The following is an 18,765-nucleotide window of genomic DNA, read 5'->3' as shown; positions in this document are numbered from 1 at the left end:
TGTGCAAATCGCACAGTCACGACTGGCAGGCACATCGATTTTTCCTTTCTAGATCATGAGGGGTTCTCTATTGGAGAGAGACTCCGAGCCCAAGGGTGGGAGCACCTTTGCACCCTCAAAATCTCGACCTACCCCGGCCTTGTTAGAGAAATGTTTAGTGATATGGCCTTAGGGGACTTAGGGTACACTGCATATGTCCGAGGGACATTGGTAGAAATTAATGAGGATGTCCTATCCACTGTCCTACAAATTCCTAAGGACGGTGAGGCACCGACCTCACATCCCCAAAGGGAAATAGCCCTAAACTTGATTCTAGGAAGAGAGGACTGCGGCCCTCTTGATGTTGTCTACTCCCAGGACCTAAATGCAGAAATGAGACTTCTTTTAAGCATTGTCAATCGGGTCCTATTCCCCAAAACCGGTCGCTTCGATTTTGTTTCGGAGCGTGATTTAGTCATAATGCACCATATCCTACTAGGGATCCCCCTAAACCTCCCTAGACTCATGCTAAATTACATTGCCCAATGTCATAGGTATTCTAGGTTTAGTATACCCTATGGCATGATCTTTACCTTAATATTTAAACACTTCAAGGTTCCCATTCCACCAAATGAACCTGCAAAGGCCCTAAGAAACACCGATTATTACAATGAGGGCTCAATGAGAAGAATGGAATTTCACAAGATAGATGGGTCGTGGGTCAAGGTTCCAAAAAGAAAAGCACAAACCATAGAGCCTGAAATCCCACATCATGAGCCTGACCATCACTCTCCTCCACCTAGCCACATGGACATCCCTGATATTCCCTCCAGCTCAGCTGGACCTTCCATATCCATGCCACAACCTCCTCCAGTCAGTGGGACCTCCTTCCTATCAGAGGAGCAGATGCACACTTTAGCATCTGTTATTTGTCAGCAGATGAGGGAGGAGATGAGATCCATGATGACTGCAGAGCTGGCCCCCATCAGACAAGAGCTGAAGGAAATTAGAGCTCAAATTGAAGCCACAGAGCAGCAAATAGTTGGGGTAGGTGCCACCCAAACATTCAGATCGATAGAGCTCAAAGACAGCTTGAAGGCCATTTCCGAGAGTCTCAAAGAGTTGACAAAGCCAGATGGCAATGTGGGCACCCTAGTTGCCCAACTTAGAGGCAGAATTGAGATGGCAACCTTAGAGTTTGAAGCACTTGTGGCAGGTTTCCACAAGTCACAGGGAGATCACTTTAAGACTCTCATGGATTCTATCAATGGCTTCATAGATGCAGCCTGTAAGGCTTATGCACAAAGTACAATGCCCCATGAGCAACGACGCCGATGATGGATATCCTATAGGATCTTCTTTTTGTAAATCCTAGGCCATTGTGAAACACTTTTGTACTAGAAATCAATACTTGTTATGACTCTTCCTTTTGTACTTGAAATCAATACTCTTATGTACTAACTTCAAAGACTTACAATGACATATGAATGAATACAATTTCTTTTTAAAATCTTGTGTACATTGCCAATTCTGTGTATGTGTTTGATTGTGTGATACAAAGAAACAGGGGGAGCACATCTTGTGATAACTATGTTAAACTAAACGATGAGTATGAAATGAATTCCACAAACAAAGGGGGAGTAATATGAATGACTGAACTCATTGGACAGGGGGAGCACACCTTGAGTATCATTTGTCCCCTTCATTGTTGATGACAAAAAGGGGGAGTAGAATATTGTAAGGGGGAATAGAATATTGAAATATGAATATTGAAAGATATGGATATTGAAAGGGGGGTATAGAATGAATATTGAATATGGTTATTGAAGAATATTAATTTTAAGATAATTGCCCTTCTGGAAAAGAAAGGGGGAGTCAAAAAGAATCTAGTTTTTAAATTATCTTCAGCATCAATATATCATTCTAACTTGATTCAAATTCAGTTCATATGATAAAATCATTTAAGAACTATAAAGATCAATCCTATGCACAAGGAAATTTAAGTGATGCACATCGTATCTAGTTCAAATCAAAACATTATACTTGTATATCTGATCAATACTGTGTATATGTTTAAATTTCAAATTTTGCATATACTCAGTGTTTTGTCATCATCAAAAAGGGGGAGATTGTTGACCCCCTAATGGATTTTGATGAATACAAAACACTAGAGTAAAATTCCATTATATCTTAACAATTCGATTGAGGAATTCATGTGTTTTACTTAGAAAATTGTTAAGAAATGTCTAGGCAAGTTCCCACAATTTTTATGAATTTATTGAAGAATATTTTGAGCTAAAGAAAAAGTTCAGGGACAGCCGAGACGTCTCCTGATAGTTTCAGAGACGTCTCTGGCACAAACAGGAAGAACTGGCACACTTGGAGTCGTCCCCGGCACCTGCCGAGTCGTCCCCGCGTTAGCGGAGTCGACTCTCTCAGAAGCGGAGTCGACTCTCTCAGTGGCGGCAGAAAGACGTTTCTCAAGGGATATGCGCGAGACGTCCCCGCTGTACGCGGAGTCGTCCCCGCAAGCAAAAAGGAGACTCCCCGAGACGTCCCCGGAGCGCCTGGGACGCGACTGACAGCTTTTCAGGTTTGATTTTGAATTTCAAATCCTTCTCTTTTTGTCTCCAACGGCTATATTTGCTTTTTGGGCTATAAAAGGGACCTCTTAGGTGGTTCTCAACAACTCTTCACCAACCCAAAGCAAAATCATTCAAGAGAGAAGTTTGAAAGAAAAGCTCAAGGGAGTGAGTGCATCCAAGGAAGGAAATCAAGTACTTTCAAGTCTCCCAAGTGATTTCAAGCTCAACCACTCTCGCGCGCTCGGGAATCAAAGCTCACACTCAACCCTACGCGGTCTACCTTGGAAGAATCAACATCTCCCACGCTTCCAACGGCAAAAAGATTCTTCCGGGTTTCATTGTTCATAAGTGCTATATTTGCTTTCTAGAGCTTTTATATTCTTTTGTACACTCTTTTATCGTGGTGCTTGTTCAAGTCAAGGGACTTGGAACAAGGGAAAGGCGTCCCAAGCCTAAGAGAAATTGGGGGTTTAGGGTTTGTTGTGAGCCCGGTGTAAAACAACGAGTTGGGTAGTGAACTCGCAAAACTACCGTACTGTAATCTTGGATTATAGTGGAAATACCCAAAGGCGCTTTGGGGAGTGGATGTAGGAGCAGTGAAGGCTCCGAACCACTATAAAACCGTGTGCTTGTGGTTGTCTTCTCTTATCCCTTTATCCTTGCTTTAGTTTATATATTTGTGTGTTTTAATCTTAAATTAGTCAAAAAGTTTTTTAAAACACCCAATTCACCCCCCTCTTGGGTGACCATCTTTGGGCAACAAATTATAAATGAAAGGGGGAGCAATTCAAAAAGTCAAATTGGCAACATTTGAATGATATAGGGGGAGATTTCACAAGTATATATGAAAAGCTGAAATTCAGCAATTTAATCCCTTTTATAAACTGATTTTAAAGACAAGTATCAATAGGCTTATACTCTTTATTTTGTAATCATCAAAAAGGGGGAGATTGAGGATGATAGTGTTATTTTGATGATTAACAAGTAATTATCTAGAGCATGCTATAAGTTAAATTGATACTTCATTTATAAGTTCATTACTCTCAGTACATTTGTTTAATTGAAAATATCTATATGGTCTTGTTCATTTGGATGAATCTAACCTTGAGAATGCAGCAAAGTGTGGATTGAGTCGACCCATAGGTTGATTGGGTCGACCCCGGCACATCTAGGAATCATCTGGCACACTCCTGCAAAAACAGCACAAATGAACAGTGAGTTGGGTCGACCCAAGGTAAGCATGAGTCGACCCAACCTCCAAAGAACCTCAAAACGCAAAGGAAGAATGCTCTCTGGATTCACTGAGAGGGTCGACCCACACAGTGGTTGAGTCGACCCAAGCTTGAGTCGACCCAAACTCTGAGAGGGTCGACCCAAAGGGCAAGACAGAAAGACAGACAGAAAACGGTTCTCTGGAATTACTGAGAGGGTCGACCCAAGAAGAATTTGAGTCGACCCAAGTGAACTTTGAGTCGACCCAAAGAATGGTTGGGTCGACCCATGGGAAGAAAGGCTGAAATTGAGGTTTCTGTGTTCTCTGAGAGGGTCGACCCAAGGAATGTTTGAGTCGACCCAAGGCAAAGTTGGGTCGACCCAAGGACAGGTTGAGCCGACCCAAACATGGGCTGAACAGTAACGGCTAGTTCTGCAGATGTACTTTTTGTCCTTCCCAAGGTCAGTAACGGCTAGTTTTTGAATTCTAACCATTGGGGCTTGACCAAAGAAGATGGGAAGCTATTTAAAGGGGCACTATTTATCAGAGAGAACAACTTTTGAGTTGAATATTAAAGAGTACCCAAGAATACAAAAGTGCCCTAATCTTCTTCATCAAGAGCTTCATTCAAGAATCAAAGAAAGGGATTGAGCAGATTCAAAGAGGCATCAAGAGCTCCATCCCCTTTAAAGAGTGAAGCATCCTTGACAAAGAAGAGCAAAGCGACTTCAAAGCGATAAATACTTTCTAACTCTTCCTTGTAGCTTATATTGTTTCATATGCTCATTTAGGAGTTTGAATCTTTTCTTTTGTTATTAAACACTTTGTAAAGGGTCGTTGGTGAGCCCGCAAAACCAACAAAGATTTTTGGTGGACCCGGAAAACCAAAGTATATAGGTTCGTTGGTGAGCCCGTAAAACCAACAAAGGTTTTTGGTGAACCCGGAAAACCAAAGTGTATAGGTTCGTTGGTGAGCCCGCAAAACCAACAAAGGTTTTTGGTGAACCCGGAAAACCAAAGTGTATAGGTTCGTTGGTGAGCCCGTAAAACCAACAAAGGTTTTTGGTGAACCCGGAAAACCAAAGTGTATAGGTTCGTTGGTGAGCCCGTAAAACCAACAAAGGTTTTTGGATTGTGAGCCCGGAAAACAATCCAACTGTAATCCGCGAGATTATAGTGAATTCCCAAGGGGACGCTTGGGGAGTGGACGTAGGTGCTAAGGAGAGCACCGAACCACTATATATTGTTGTGTTTGTGTTGTGCTTGTGTTTTCATTTACTCTTGCATCATCTTCTACTCTTGCGTTAGTTTAACTCACTCAAATAGCTTAAGAAAGCATCCACCGCACTTAATTAAGAAAACGTTTAAAGCATCAAAATTTAGAAGAAACCAATTCACCCCCCCCCCCCCCCCTCTTGGATTGTCACCTTGGGCAACACGAGGCGTAGAGCTGAATTCGTAAGTTTTTTTGAAACTCTTTAAATTTATCTTAAATTATTCTATCATATAGCATGTATACTCGTGAAATATACTTTTTGTTGTAGGTGGATGATAATGGGAGGGAGCCTGGTAGGGTGGAGTTTTATAGGATGACTCACACCCACCGAGATGGAAGCTTTGTCCGGGAGGAGTCAAGAGATATAGTTGTATGTATTCATCTTTGACTTGTGCTGTATTTTTTTTTTGGTTCTATTATTCGCATACATTAATTTGATTTTTTTTTTGAGAGATATAGGATAGGGCAACAAATCTTATTTCAGAGCGCGTCGGGGGGTCATCATCATCCGACGCGAACAATCATATTGAAGCTCAAGTGCTTACTGAATTGATGGGCCCAGAGCGTTATGGTCGAGTGCGGGGTTACGGCGTTGGAGTTACCCCCACTCAGTTGTCTTCAGTGGGCACATATATAAGAAATGCCAGAGAAGGTAGTAACACTGCAGAAGTTCGTCATCTTCAAGCAACTATTGAATAGTTGAAGCAAAACCAAGCAAATTTGCAGTCTCAGCTTACGAATATTACATCCATGTTACAACGATTTCTACCTTCTCAGGTAATTAACTTTATTATATTTCAATACTTTACATATTATCAATTATGATATATGAGTTAATGTATCACATTATTCCTAACTTTTATGTTTTCTCTTTCTTTTTTTTTGTAGATTCCTGATTCTTCAAACGCTACTAGACAAGATGATGATGGAGCGAGTCGCCTTAGCCACCACCACCTTAATTTGAGAAGAAGAGAGGGAGAGAACGACACTTTTCTATTTTAGGGAAAAAGAAGAGAGCCCTCTCTTCTATTTCTTTCTCTCTCCTCTCTTCTATTTCTTTCTCTCTCCTCTCTCTTCTCTCTATGGGACTTTCTCTCTCTACTAGAATTTCTCTCTCTTATTTCTCTCTCTTCATGTGGTTCTATGGATCCAGCAAGAGGATCCTAGATGTTTTCATTGTAGATCCGGGTTAATCCTAGTAGAGAATTTTGGACTAGTGTCGCTGCGACCACACATCGCGCTAGCCTTACTCCGACCATTGCTAGGCACCATTGAACTCTATTATCATGAATCTCTATTGTGTTATATGTACCATGGTCTGATTCGTGTTTGTAATTTTATTGGCTTGATTGGCTAGAGTGGATCGACCTGGATCGTTGATGCTACTATGTAGTCGATCCTAGCCGTCCTGTACCCGACTATTGTCAGCCACCATTAGACCCATAATTGATAATCCCTAATCTATTGCATCGACTGAATATACGTTTTTTGATAATTGGATTTCGTTGTGCTGACCGATTCAAACAATTAGGTGTTGTCCTCTAGCTGGCCTCGTATATTTTTCTATATGAATTTTCACAGTCATCCTTGGTTTTGTATGGGGCTACAGTCATCCGGGCAGGAAGAAGCTCAAGGACATCCTGTACTCTATTCTCTCTCTTCCTGTTTCTTTTTCTTGGTATTTTCTCTCTCTAGCTTAATCCCAAAAAAATTTAGTTAAAGGAACTTAGAGAGTAGTCCTAGAGTACTACCTGACAGTGGACCCTTTAGGGGATGAGTAGAGAGTTCTGGATTGTCAGATACCTCAGATGATTTTTTATGTTGACTTAGTTCTGTAGGAGAACAATCTTTTGGATAAGAGAACATTGAGTAAGGTTTTGCGCACCCTGATTCCAAGATCGTGTTAGTCTATCTGGGTTGTCAGCAAAGAGTTAAAAATCCTTGTACACTGATCTGCATGATATAGATATTTTATAGTTTATATATGTATGATATGCTATGAGTAAGAAGCAAGAATGGTTTTATGATGGTTTTGGTATTAAATCGCATTTTGATCATATTTGCTTATGATTGATAGTATGATGGGTGCATATATGAGTATAACTCACACTTGTATAATCGGACTAATAGATGTGGTGCTCTGGACTAATCATGTTATTATTGGTTGTTTCGTCATGGGCTGGGATGACCGTGGTTAGTCTAAAGCCGAAAATAAAGAAAATTTAAATGTGGATGTGAACTTGACCCATCTCATCCAATGACAAGCCTGAGGATGTTCCTTTTAAATGATCGATCATCTTTCACAACATCGACCGTTGGATCATACCACACACAGATCTCGAAGCATCTCGATTCCTTCGTTCATCCGCTGCACAGATCTTGAGGCAAGCATTGCGCAATCCAACAATGGATTCATGTGAAGTAAAGTGATTCAACATATGAGTGTTATGACTCGAACCCAGACTCACTTGGGCTATACAAGGCTCGATCACCGAACAAATTTGGTATCCTCTATTGCCATGCGATCGAGCCAAGAATGTGGACAGTAAGATGGGAGGATTAAGGTTCTCCATGGCCTTCTTCCTATGATGCAAGAAAGGCCTTCAAGAGCGCTTCTATTGCGGCCGGGGACAATGATGGAGGAGGGGAACAACGTGGTAGCCCAAGGGTACACAGATTTGGCAGCATTTGGGTCACCTGCTCTTGGCTAACCCAGACCTGCATGTGGGATTTGAGCTCAATGTGCCATCGAGCAACCATGATAGGAAAACTTTTCTGTACCTCTGATCCGGTTTTAGGATACAGGACTCTCCGTTTCTTATTCTGTGGCTCAGGCCTTAGATCTGGATGCGCCCGTTTAGGAGAGATAATAATTCTTCTTTGTACTAAGAATTGTGAGAGGATAGGGCAGAAATTTTTATCACATTTATTTAGTATTAAGTTTGTCATAAGCTTTCTTATATAATAAAAAAAACTTTTTAATTTAGTTGACTTGTTTTTCTTCTAAGCTGATCAAATCTTAAAGGCTGGGAGGAATTTTTTTGGTTATCTACTTACAAAAATGTTTTGTACTTGGGAAAATTGCATAGGTAATATAAGAATAAGCATGTCAAATGGCTGTAATGTCAATCTGATTAAAATTAATTCATGCATTTCCAATATATATTTTCTTGAGGAAGTTGATATTCTAGTCATTTGATTAGCTGTGATCTGATGTTTAGTTCCTATGGCTGAAACTTAATTCCATTCCTTTATTCAAATAGCCGTATAATGTTTAGCCCTCGTCGACCCTAAATATTGTGAATACAAATGTGTTCAATACCGGTGTAGATGTGTTCGATACCTGTAAGCGTACACAAAATGTTGTGCAAATATCTGCTAGGTGGATATCAGTGTATCTGAAAATAATTGTAACTATGTGTAAATTATTGGATCAAAGTGTATACTGGACTAAGGGTTAAATCCTAAGGGTAAGGGGCGAGTGCTAAATACCCCTATTTTATTAGTCCACTTCTTTTGCTTCTCTCTAGACAAAGGGGGAGAGATAAATTAAGAGGGCTGATTAGGGTATCTTTACTAAACTAGCTTGGGGAATGGGGCCAACTTAGGGTGTCCAATCCAAGAGTTTGCCTTCTACGAGCAATATTGGCATGCTAAAAGCTAATGCCAAAACACAAACTAAAGATTAAATTTGGATATTTGACAAGTAATATCATGGGTTTCACTGCACTTTGTGCTGTCCTCTAATTAGGTTGATTAAATTTTTTTTTTTATTTTCTTGTCAAAGTACCTTTGACGTGCATGAACCGTGAGAGGGAACTCTATTCCTTTTCAATACAAAACAAGTAAGTTTTTTAGGGTCTTTGATAGATCATTAGTTGGCCCTAGAGGCCTAAATAAAAATTGTGACAACAAAACATACTATTATTTCTCATGATGTTTCATGCAAAGCAAATTAAAGCCACAAATCGAGTTTCGTCATGAAATGAAATCACGATATACTTTAAGTGGGTGCTTTCAGGTTGCATGAAACATTTGAGAGGAGGTCATTCAAGCATTTGAAAGGTGGTCATCCAAAGAACCATTGGTAGTGGAGTTTCTACCCAGATTTTTCTATATGGTTTCAGCTTTTAGACCATGCGGTCTACACTGATTTGTCGGTTACATGGGGTCCTAAGAAATCCCCTTGCAGATTGGAAGGTCTGTGGAGCTCCCATAAGATATTGGGAAGCCTTGGAATCCCATCCACACCATGCTAGCTAGGGAAGATGGAGACCCTTTTAAGCATAGCCACAGTTGATGTGCTTCTTTATTGGAAAAATACGTGCACATAGAATCTCTTGCCCTTCTTGGGAATTTGGTTGTCTCTTGGAAATGATCCCCATGTCCTTTCCCCCATCTCTTAACACTTGTGTCTTCTTACAAAGAAGATCTCCTCTCAACCCGACACCTGACAGTGATGCATTCCTTCCACTGATGAAGAACTTATTGGAGGAATACTACCAACTTGAGGGGCCTGAAAAAAGCACCAAAGACCAGGCAAAGTTCACCTGCGTAGGAGTTTTTAAATCTCCCCACTTGAGAGCAAGAACTATGCAATGATGCCTCTTTTTTTTTGTTTTGTTTATATCTGCTTAATTATGAGCCTGAGCCCTGAGATGGTCTGAAAATTATCTATCTAACAAAATAATTATAGGAGGAAATAAATTTTATTTTTTTTAGTTGGTAGAAAAATTACTCCATAAAATAACATCGGAAAAATTGGAAATTTATTAAAAGAAAAAAAAAACTCGATCTCAGTGTCCACCTGAGTGTCAAAACTTCTTAGTTTAAGACAGGACTCCTCTTTTTGGGGCAATTAATATATGAATGAGAAATCCATTCGTATTTTACACATTGTTCCTCAAGGCTTCTATTTCTGACGTCGATCCAAATCTTTTCAAGGAGCTTCTTTACTTTATTAACTTTAATACAGACCCTTGTAAAGATAAGATGGAAAAGTTTGGTTGGAGCGAATCTTATATGGAAATATTACCAAATTCCTAACAATACTTTTAAATAAATAATTCAAATAATAATATTTTTTTTGATCCATTTGTTGGCCACCACTTACATAGGCATTGTTAATATATTGACTATTTCAAATATTATGAGTTAATAAATATTTTTAAACTAATTATACATATATTAAAAATATATTTCTTATTGGTATGCTTTGGTATATAAATAAATATATTAAGAAATTATGTATTAGATTTATTGATAATTGATAAATATTCATTAATTATTTATTAATAATTAATATATATTAATAATACATTAATATATTAAATATATTATTACTCAATATATTAATATGTTAATAATATATTAATATAACTAATATTAATTATATCACATAATTAATATATTATTAATATAATATAATTGTGGGTATTTTTAATTCTTGAATTTTAGATTACCTCCACTCGGTAATCTAGTATGAGGAGATCAATACCATCTCTTAATAGTATATATTCTCTATAAAAAAAAAGACATATGTTCTACTATTTATTTTACTACCTCTTTCATCTATTTTGGTACTAAATATAGTAATTTAATATAAAATTTATTTTCTCATGCCAGATTTCTTCTGACTAGACGAACCTGCAAGTAAATCCTTTCATATTTCTTTTTCTTTTGTTTTGAGGACACAATGGTGAAAAGCACCCGAAGCTTTATTAAAACACAGAATGTACTGGATTTCTGAGTAGATAATAGAAAGAAGAAACTAAATCCTTTCCTCTTTTCTCATAATTCTTTTAATTTGTTGGTGAAGTTTGTATAAGGAAAATAACAAGTCACTTTGATGATGTTACACGATTTGGTCAGGAGATGAATACGTCTACCACGGAGCTGTGGGTGATGGATGCTCTTCTTAACGAAGGATTAGAATTCCAGGGGAGGACAATCTTCTAGCGTTCTCTTTCTTCTCACCATTTGCTCATATAAGTATTGTTATTCCTTTGGTGATTATGTACTACGGAGCTTTCCTTTTGATTGCATTTTTGCTAATTAACTGTTAATAAGCATTAAAAATTCAAACTCATTTGGTTAGGAAGAAGTGACAACAGTGGGAGCTCATTGAACGAGGAAGAACGGCTGTAGTGAAAGCATTATATTATGGCCTTTAAACTTCTCTTTGCAGAAACAAGAAACTTGTCTTTAATATAGACTTGCTATTGATGCCTTTTAGAATGGCCAACTAACTGTAGCTTGAAGTACAGGTTACTCCACAGGTTTGCCTGGATCTTGAAGCACAAGTTTCATTGGCTTGATTTAAGCTAAGCTCTATATTTTTTTTCTAGCTACTCTTTTTTATGGTATTTTTTTTTCCTAGTTACTCATTGGAGGATTGTGGCGTTTAAGTTCAATAAAAAGCATGCAAGAGCCAATGTAAATGAGTATGTGCCATAATGCTAAAGTGGAATCTTTGTCTGAAGTACAGAAATTGTTTTTTTTTTTTTTTTGATGGCCTAATTCCTTGGTAAACAAAATAGGTTGTTCTGTGTTCAAATAACCAATTAAATAGTAAATTGGTTAGCTATAGATGCATGAATATATGCCCTGAACATTTGACAGCTTGAACCAAAAAGATACCAACAAGTAAGAAGGCACACTATCTGATTAATAAGAACAAAGAATTGAAAATTTCATGCTTTCAGGTGGTTTCTAACAACAACTGTGTCCACAAAATATTTTCAATCAAAAAAGAGAGAGAAAAAACTATGTCCACCAAATAAACAGATAGAATGGTTACTGCATATCTGCATATACTCTTCCTTATATCAGCACGAGTCTCTCCAATTTATTTGCAAATTCTGGCTTTTTTTGTTCCTTAATTAAGGAAACACTATAGAGAATAGGAACCAACAAAACAAAGAGTAGCCAATCAATTTCAAATAGACCATGCATGAAAGGGCACTTAGGTTTCTTTTTATTAAAGTCCAATCCGCTTTTACCCTTATCTTCCCATTTTATTAAGAAAAGTAATTGGAATCTAATGAAGCTTTATACCCTAACCACAAGCATCCATAAGGCACGCCACAAGGAGATGTCTCCTCCTGCCCAGGGGCACCAAGTGGCCCTCTTCCAAAACCCTCGCAATGCGGGGTTGGATCTCATGAAGGCTGTCATTGGTGGGGGAAGGAGGATTCCCTTCGAGAACCTCAATGTTGATTTGACATGATTCTTGCCCCCAGAGCATGAAAAAGCGGAAGGAGTGGAAGAGATGTGACTCCAAAAATAGTTCATTTAGACCGTCATCTAGCTTTCTCACAAAGAGAGCACAAACGCTCGCAAAAAATAAAATAAAAGGGAAGATTCACAGTCACTGAGACATAAGATTATTCAGAGAGGAATGCCGCGGTGGCACCATATGGGCAACTCATTAGCTTAGAAGACTAGCAGGTTCTATGGAGGGTCTGCAAAAGACCCCACTAACGCATTAGAGAATTGAGAGTAGTCATGAGTTGCTGTGCATCTAAAGAACTTGATAGGCATGACATGAGGTTCTTGATCTAGCATCACGCTCAAGAAGGTATATATTAAAGTGGATCAAAGAGATGACTGCTCAGGTGATTCAATGATGCATAAAGATGGCCCAACCAATCAATTATTCTGGCTTGAATGTTCTCTTATATGAAGTCCAACCCCTCCTCATGAAGTTATCATCATTGTGTGCAAGAGCGAGGGAGGGCTTCCAGCAGTGCAGCAACCTCAAAGCTAGTCTAAACTAGTGGAAGGTTGTCTGTAGAGATGGTGCGTGGCAAGGTGCAGATGAGGAGGATCGAGAATCCCGTCCACCGGCAAGTCACCTTCTGCAAACGCCGGGCAGGGCTGATGAAAAAGGCGAAGGAGCTGTCTGTGCTGTGTGATGCCGAAATCGGAATCATAATCTTCTCCACACATGGCAAGCTGTATGAGCTAGCTACTAAGGGGTACATGCTATTTATTTCTTGGCTCTCCCGCTCTTGTCTTACATCTATCATCTCATATATGTGGTGCAATATGCTCAATCAAAGTTAACTTACCTAGATAGCTTTTGTTATAAGCCTTAAACTGATGAACCTCTTTTTTTTCTTTTTTTTCTTTTTGAATTATCTAAGGACTATGGAAGGCTTGATAGAAAGGTACAGGAAGGCAAGTGGAGAAGTTCAAACAGAAGGTGGTGAAGTGAACCAACCACAGGTCATTTTCATGCTCTCTCTCTCTCTCTCTCTCTCTCTCTCTCTCTCTCTCTCTCTCTCTCTCTCTTTTGGAGTTTAGAAAACATTAAAAATTGTGTCATTCAGAATACAGATGGATAGATGAGCACTTACTACCTCAAGGTGACAGTGGATTCAATTGAAGGATGGTTTTTTTTCTCTAATTGAGTAGATATTGACTGAAATCTGTCTTCTGTGCAAAGAAGATTGGAATATGTAGCAACAACAACGTTATCTAGTGATTTCTTTTTCTTGCTCTAGTGGGCACTTTTCTAAATTACTCGGTTCTTTCAAAGGGTTCCTTAGTGTCACTGGGGAAGGGAGCTCATGCGAGAAACATGCGTGGTAAGAGGCAAATCCCATATAAATGGGTTAAGAGTTGGATTATGGTTTCGTTTATTGTTCCCATATGATCGATAATAGACAAATTATAAAGTGGGAATTATGCTGGAGCTAGACAAGGAGCAAGATTTGGAGTTCGGATGCAAGCAATATTACTATTGGGAGTTGCAGCATCCACTAGTTTCAGACCTTTTAGGATGTCAACACTTCTTTCCTTTTCGTAGCATAGGATCTTCTCATTGACAGGTGGTCTAAAGGAGAGTGGTCTTACCAAAGGATCTTCTCATTGACAGGTGGTCTAAAGGAGAGTGGTCTTACCAAAGGATCTTCTCATTGACAGGTGGTCTAAAGGAGAGTGGTCTTACCAAAGCTTCTAACTTAATTGGCAGCTTGCTGAGTCATTGGTCATGAGAACCCTAACGTCTGCTCTTCGAGAAAGTTGTCTATCTTAGGGTAAAAGATTATTATAGAGAGAGGGGCATTATCCTGGTATTGTAGCATAGTTTTTTTACTGCTCTACATTTAGTTATCTTAATGTTTTCTAAAGGAGAATTATGGAACTTAATTAGCATGTTAATTTGGTAAGAAAATTGCATTTCAATGAGCACTACTCTCATCGACCTATGTAAACAACTTCTAAAATCGTTGCAACTCCAGTTCAATAACTGAAGGCTTGGGCAACCATTCTTGTGAATAAGAAAGAGGAGCACAAGTGCTCTAGTGCTAAAATTTCATGCACTGCTCATACCTCTTCAATGTCTTAATTGGCCCGTGCATCTGCATGCATGCCCGCTTGTGTGGTAGCATGCGCATGTGTGTGAGTTTATGCATGTTTTTATACATGCACATAAATGTGTATGCATGAGTATGTCTGTACATTTTTATTCATGCGTGTATTTCAATGGTGACTGAGTACTTAATCTAGGGTTGTCAACTGTATTTATTTCCGCTGGTTGGCTCCCCTCTCCTCAAGAGTGAGGTCTCAAGTTCAACTTAGGAAGGTGGCATGCCTAACATATATCTCAAAAAAAAAACAAAGGTTAATCTAGTGTTTAGATACTAATTATAACTATAGATACAAAGGAAAAATTGCAAAATTTTGTGTCGTGTGGGAAATGTCAAATATTTCACATATAAACTAAATTTGTCGATCACATTACATATGAGTTTACTCAACTAGCTCAATAGCCTTTTTCTGTGGTGACATTAAAATATTGATAATATATTCAGTGCATGACTAGCTTTCATAGTGGATGGTTTCTAATCCTTAAGCCTATGGGTCTAAGGATGAAGCATGCAATCCTATAACTTGCACAGTACATGCATGATTTTTTAATCTTCGTGCTTGCCTTGGCACATGAAGCATGCTATACTATAGTTCATGATTGCCTAAACTAATTGGAGGTTGCACCTAAGATATAACGTCATTAAATTATAAGCTATCTACATCCTATAGTTCACAATTATCTTCTCTCGTAGTTCAACATTTCTCCCTATATTCAGGAATCTGAACAGGAGATATCGATGCTAAAGAAAGAGATCTATCTACTGCATAAGTGTTTAAGGTAAGCCCCCGGAGCACTTCCATGTTTACATATATTCAAGTATTTACATATATGCTATTCTGTAGTTATGCTTGTACATATGTATGTAGAAATATGTGAAAATGCTGTTGTTATATCAGCAATGGATAATGAAAAGCAAGCTAGCATGAACCATGTCCACCTTGTGATTAATTTCTAATTATATATTAAATGAAAATGAAGGGAAAAAATGAAAATGCTAGAAGCAATAGCTTAGCTTCTTGCTACTATGTAGACCTGGAATAAAATAGAGTATGTACATGTTGTAATTCTTAATTATATATCAAATTAGCATTGCTTGTCGTGTATCGCTTGCTTTGTTTGTGTGTCTAATTTGACCTTGCATGCTATATGCATATATGTGCATTTGTAAACATGGCTTGTATACCAGTGCGTTTTGTTGGCTTATTGTCCTGTTAAAAACAAATATAATTTGGTTGGTAGGAAGTTGGCTTTGATCCTGAAATAGATATTATGAGAAGATGTCCTTTAACATGCCAATATAAGAAGATGTCCATCCCACCATCTGGGGAGAGAACGCCAAATTAAATGACCAAATGATCCAATTCTAGCTATAGAACTGGCTACGTGCATGCATTTATATACATAGGCCTACATTTGGAGAGGAATAAGCATGAGCACCATAGGACAAGGAATGAAAACCCTGCAAGTTATATGCAAATCCTTTTAGGAAGAGAAGACGAAGGTCTTGCAACTGATGGGATCTTTTCTTTTTGTCCTTTCTCTCGGGTTGAGGAGGCAGAAGATCGCTATAGAATCTTTAATTATCCATTGTCCTATTCATGATTGGATCTCTTTCCTATTCATGATTGGCTTTATATTTTTGATGCTGCCTCTCTACCTGCCCGATCCTCCTTAATGCAGTAGGCTAATACATTTCAATAGGGATGGCACAAATTGCAACCCCAGGGACCCAAGGTGCACCTTTAACTAGCTTTGGATGATTAGGGCTTGAATGGGAGGGAACAAGAAAGCACTTCAAGTACCCTTTTAGAGTCATTGTAGTTACTTCTCTAGAAGGTCCCCTTCATAATTTCTTATTATTGTGTAGAGTTTCCCAAATATCCTTACATAGCCCAAACTAAAGTACACCATGATAACAAATAGGTGACTTTGCTATCACCAACACAACATATATATATATATATATATATATATATATATATATATATATATATATATGTAGAAGTAGAAAAAATGGTGTCCTTCTACTTTTTTTTCCTAGCTCATCATGCAATTTCTTTGTCTCAAAAAATCGAGCACCATCAATTAGAATTGCCTAGGTCAAATGCCTGCAAGATAAGTACCAAGATTTCAAAACCTCCATAGCATTAGTTGTAAGAAATCACCACAACCAGGCATGAAGCAGGTTTGAGGTGCGCAACTAGTGGCCTGTAACCCAATTTCTTCATGTTTAATTACTTCCTTCCAACATGAAATCTCAAATTAATTAAGCTTGATGAGCAGGACATAATTAGATTTTATGTGCAAGTAACAATTAGTAATGACACTGGGTGCAAAATAACTATATATCCACCATAGTGTTAATGATCAATATTTCTTTACATGCAAATATTAAGCCTTCCCCCAGCTACTGGGAAATGGTAAACTAAATCTTTCTTTTGCCAGTAAACTCTACCAAGATCTCCATCTGGTGTCAAAAATAAAAATAAAAATAGACCTTCAAGCCTACCTTGCAAATAAAACAACGAATGTAAAATTAACCCAAATGTTCTTCACACATGCACGCGTTTAACACAAACTCAATAACATAGAATGTGTATGAGTTCAAAGAAATTGGGTGGCAGGTACATGTTTGGAGATGGAGGCGCTGAAAATATGACCCTGGAGGAGCTGCATGCCTTGGAAAGGCATCTCGAGATATGGACCTATCAAATACGTGCTACAAAGGTTGGGAGGCTTCAACTTACTAATTTTTTAATACATCCTATCTTTGACTGTCATGTGTCTAATTAATTTCTCAAATGAAACATGCGACCCTAATTAAATTTTCTCATGAACAGATGCAGATCATGTTCCAAGAAATCCAGTCCCTTAAAAATAAGGTGGTAATACATCTACTTTAGTTCTATTTTTCCAAACATCTACTCACTAAAACTGTGCGAAGAGAAAAAAAAAACCTTTTTTTCTCTATTTTTTTCGCCGGTAGGAGTAAAAGTTTTCTTTTTTTACCTGTATAAAAATCCTCCACCAAAAGGAAAAGTCAGATTATGCAACCATGAAAATTATGGTGATTGCTTAGAATAGTTGATTTTGTTGCGTAGGAGGGCATATTGACAGCTGCCAATGAATATCTCCAAGAGAAGGTCCGAGATCTCGAAAAAATCTTCATTGTATCTGTTGCTTAAAATGATCATTTTTATACATAATTTATTTCTTATTATATGTATTTATTTGTTTTGTGTGCAGATAGAAGAGCAAAATGGAAATTTAGATGTAGCCCCAACGATAGAACACCAAAACGGGCATTTTGATGCAGGCCCAGAGATAGCTGACATGCCGTACCCACTAACTATACCGGACGAGCGTTTCCCATTTTAGGAGCTCAGAGATGGGCTTTTCCTACTGATGACAATAAGCCTGCAGGGGCCACAGACTTTATCAAGGTGTGAATAACTACTGTTTGTATGGAGTGGTAATGATCGCTCAAGCAATCATTTTAATACCTGTCAGTATTATTCTGAATGTTTGAAAGACTTGGTCTATCATTGTCGGTTGGAGAGTTATTGTGGTTTGTCGTGTCCTAGTAACTCTCAGATGGTTTGATGTCTTTCTGTTGGTCTCTGCTTTCCAATCTACTGCTTTGGTTTGGTGTTAAGAAATGGTTGAACTTGTTTTCTATAAGCATTTAGTTCTTGCATATGATATGTGATTTAGCATTCTAATACCTGTCAGTATTATTCTGAATGTTTGAAGGCTTGGTTTATCATAGTCGGTTGGAGAGTTATTGTAATTTGTCCTGTCCTAGTGACTCTCAGATGGTTTGATGTCTTTCTGTTGGTCTCTGTTTTCCAATCTACTGCTTTGGTTTGATGTTAAGAAAGGGTTAAACTTGTTTTCTATAAGCATTTAGTTGCATTCTAATCGTGGTACAAGATAGAAATAGAGTTGGATAAATTGCTTGACTAAGGTTCGCAGATGTTCTCATCGGCAGCTAGGATTGAAACACTGAAATTTTAAAATATAAAGCGGGTTGAATTGTCTTCACATGCCATTCTTACTACTTATAATAACCCAGGACCATGTTACAATAACGTAGACAACATCAAAAAGACACGCTAAAAAATTATTGTTAAGCACACATGCTGCCATGAATCCTCACATAAAAACTTTGGGCCATACTGTCATTCTCACCCTCCTAGCTACGGAACCAATCTATTGGAACTATCAGCCAATAAAATGATCTTGAGGTCTTCCACCATTAACCTACAAAAAGATACCAAGGTCTAGTACGGTAGGTCTGAAACGCATTAGCTCACATCACCTCTCGCAACTATTG

At 38.3% G+C, this 18,765-nt stretch overlaps 1 pseudogene across 1 annotated transcript; it reads left to right on the top strand.

Moving 5' to 3' along the window:
* The first annotated feature begins 12,465 nt into the window (after positions 1 to 12,465).
* Positions 12,466 to 18,110, top strand: LOC103702879 (MADS-box transcription factor 26-like; annotated as a pseudogene). The gene is made up of 7 exons (XR_015971171.2): positions 12,466 to 13,032; positions 13,201 to 13,282; positions 15,145 to 15,206; positions 17,054 to 17,156; positions 17,270 to 17,311; positions 17,531 to 17,572; positions 17,676 to 18,110. The product of XR_015971171.2 is annotated as an MADS-box transcription factor 26-like (transcript).
* The last annotated feature ends 655 nt before the right edge of the window (positions 18,111 to 18,765 follow it).

The sequence above is a fragment of the Phoenix dactylifera genome, chromosome 11, assembly GCF_051530095.1.
Source record: "Phoenix dactylifera cultivar Ajwa chromosome 11, Ajwa_hap1_PhDact_Kaust_v1.1, whole genome shotgun sequence".
NCBI classification, from domain to species: Eukaryota; Viridiplantae; Streptophyta; class Magnoliopsida; order Arecales; family Arecaceae; genus Phoenix; species Phoenix dactylifera.
The sequence above is the reverse complement of the archived record's forward strand: the minus strand, read 5'-3'. Positions and strand labels throughout refer to the sequence as shown.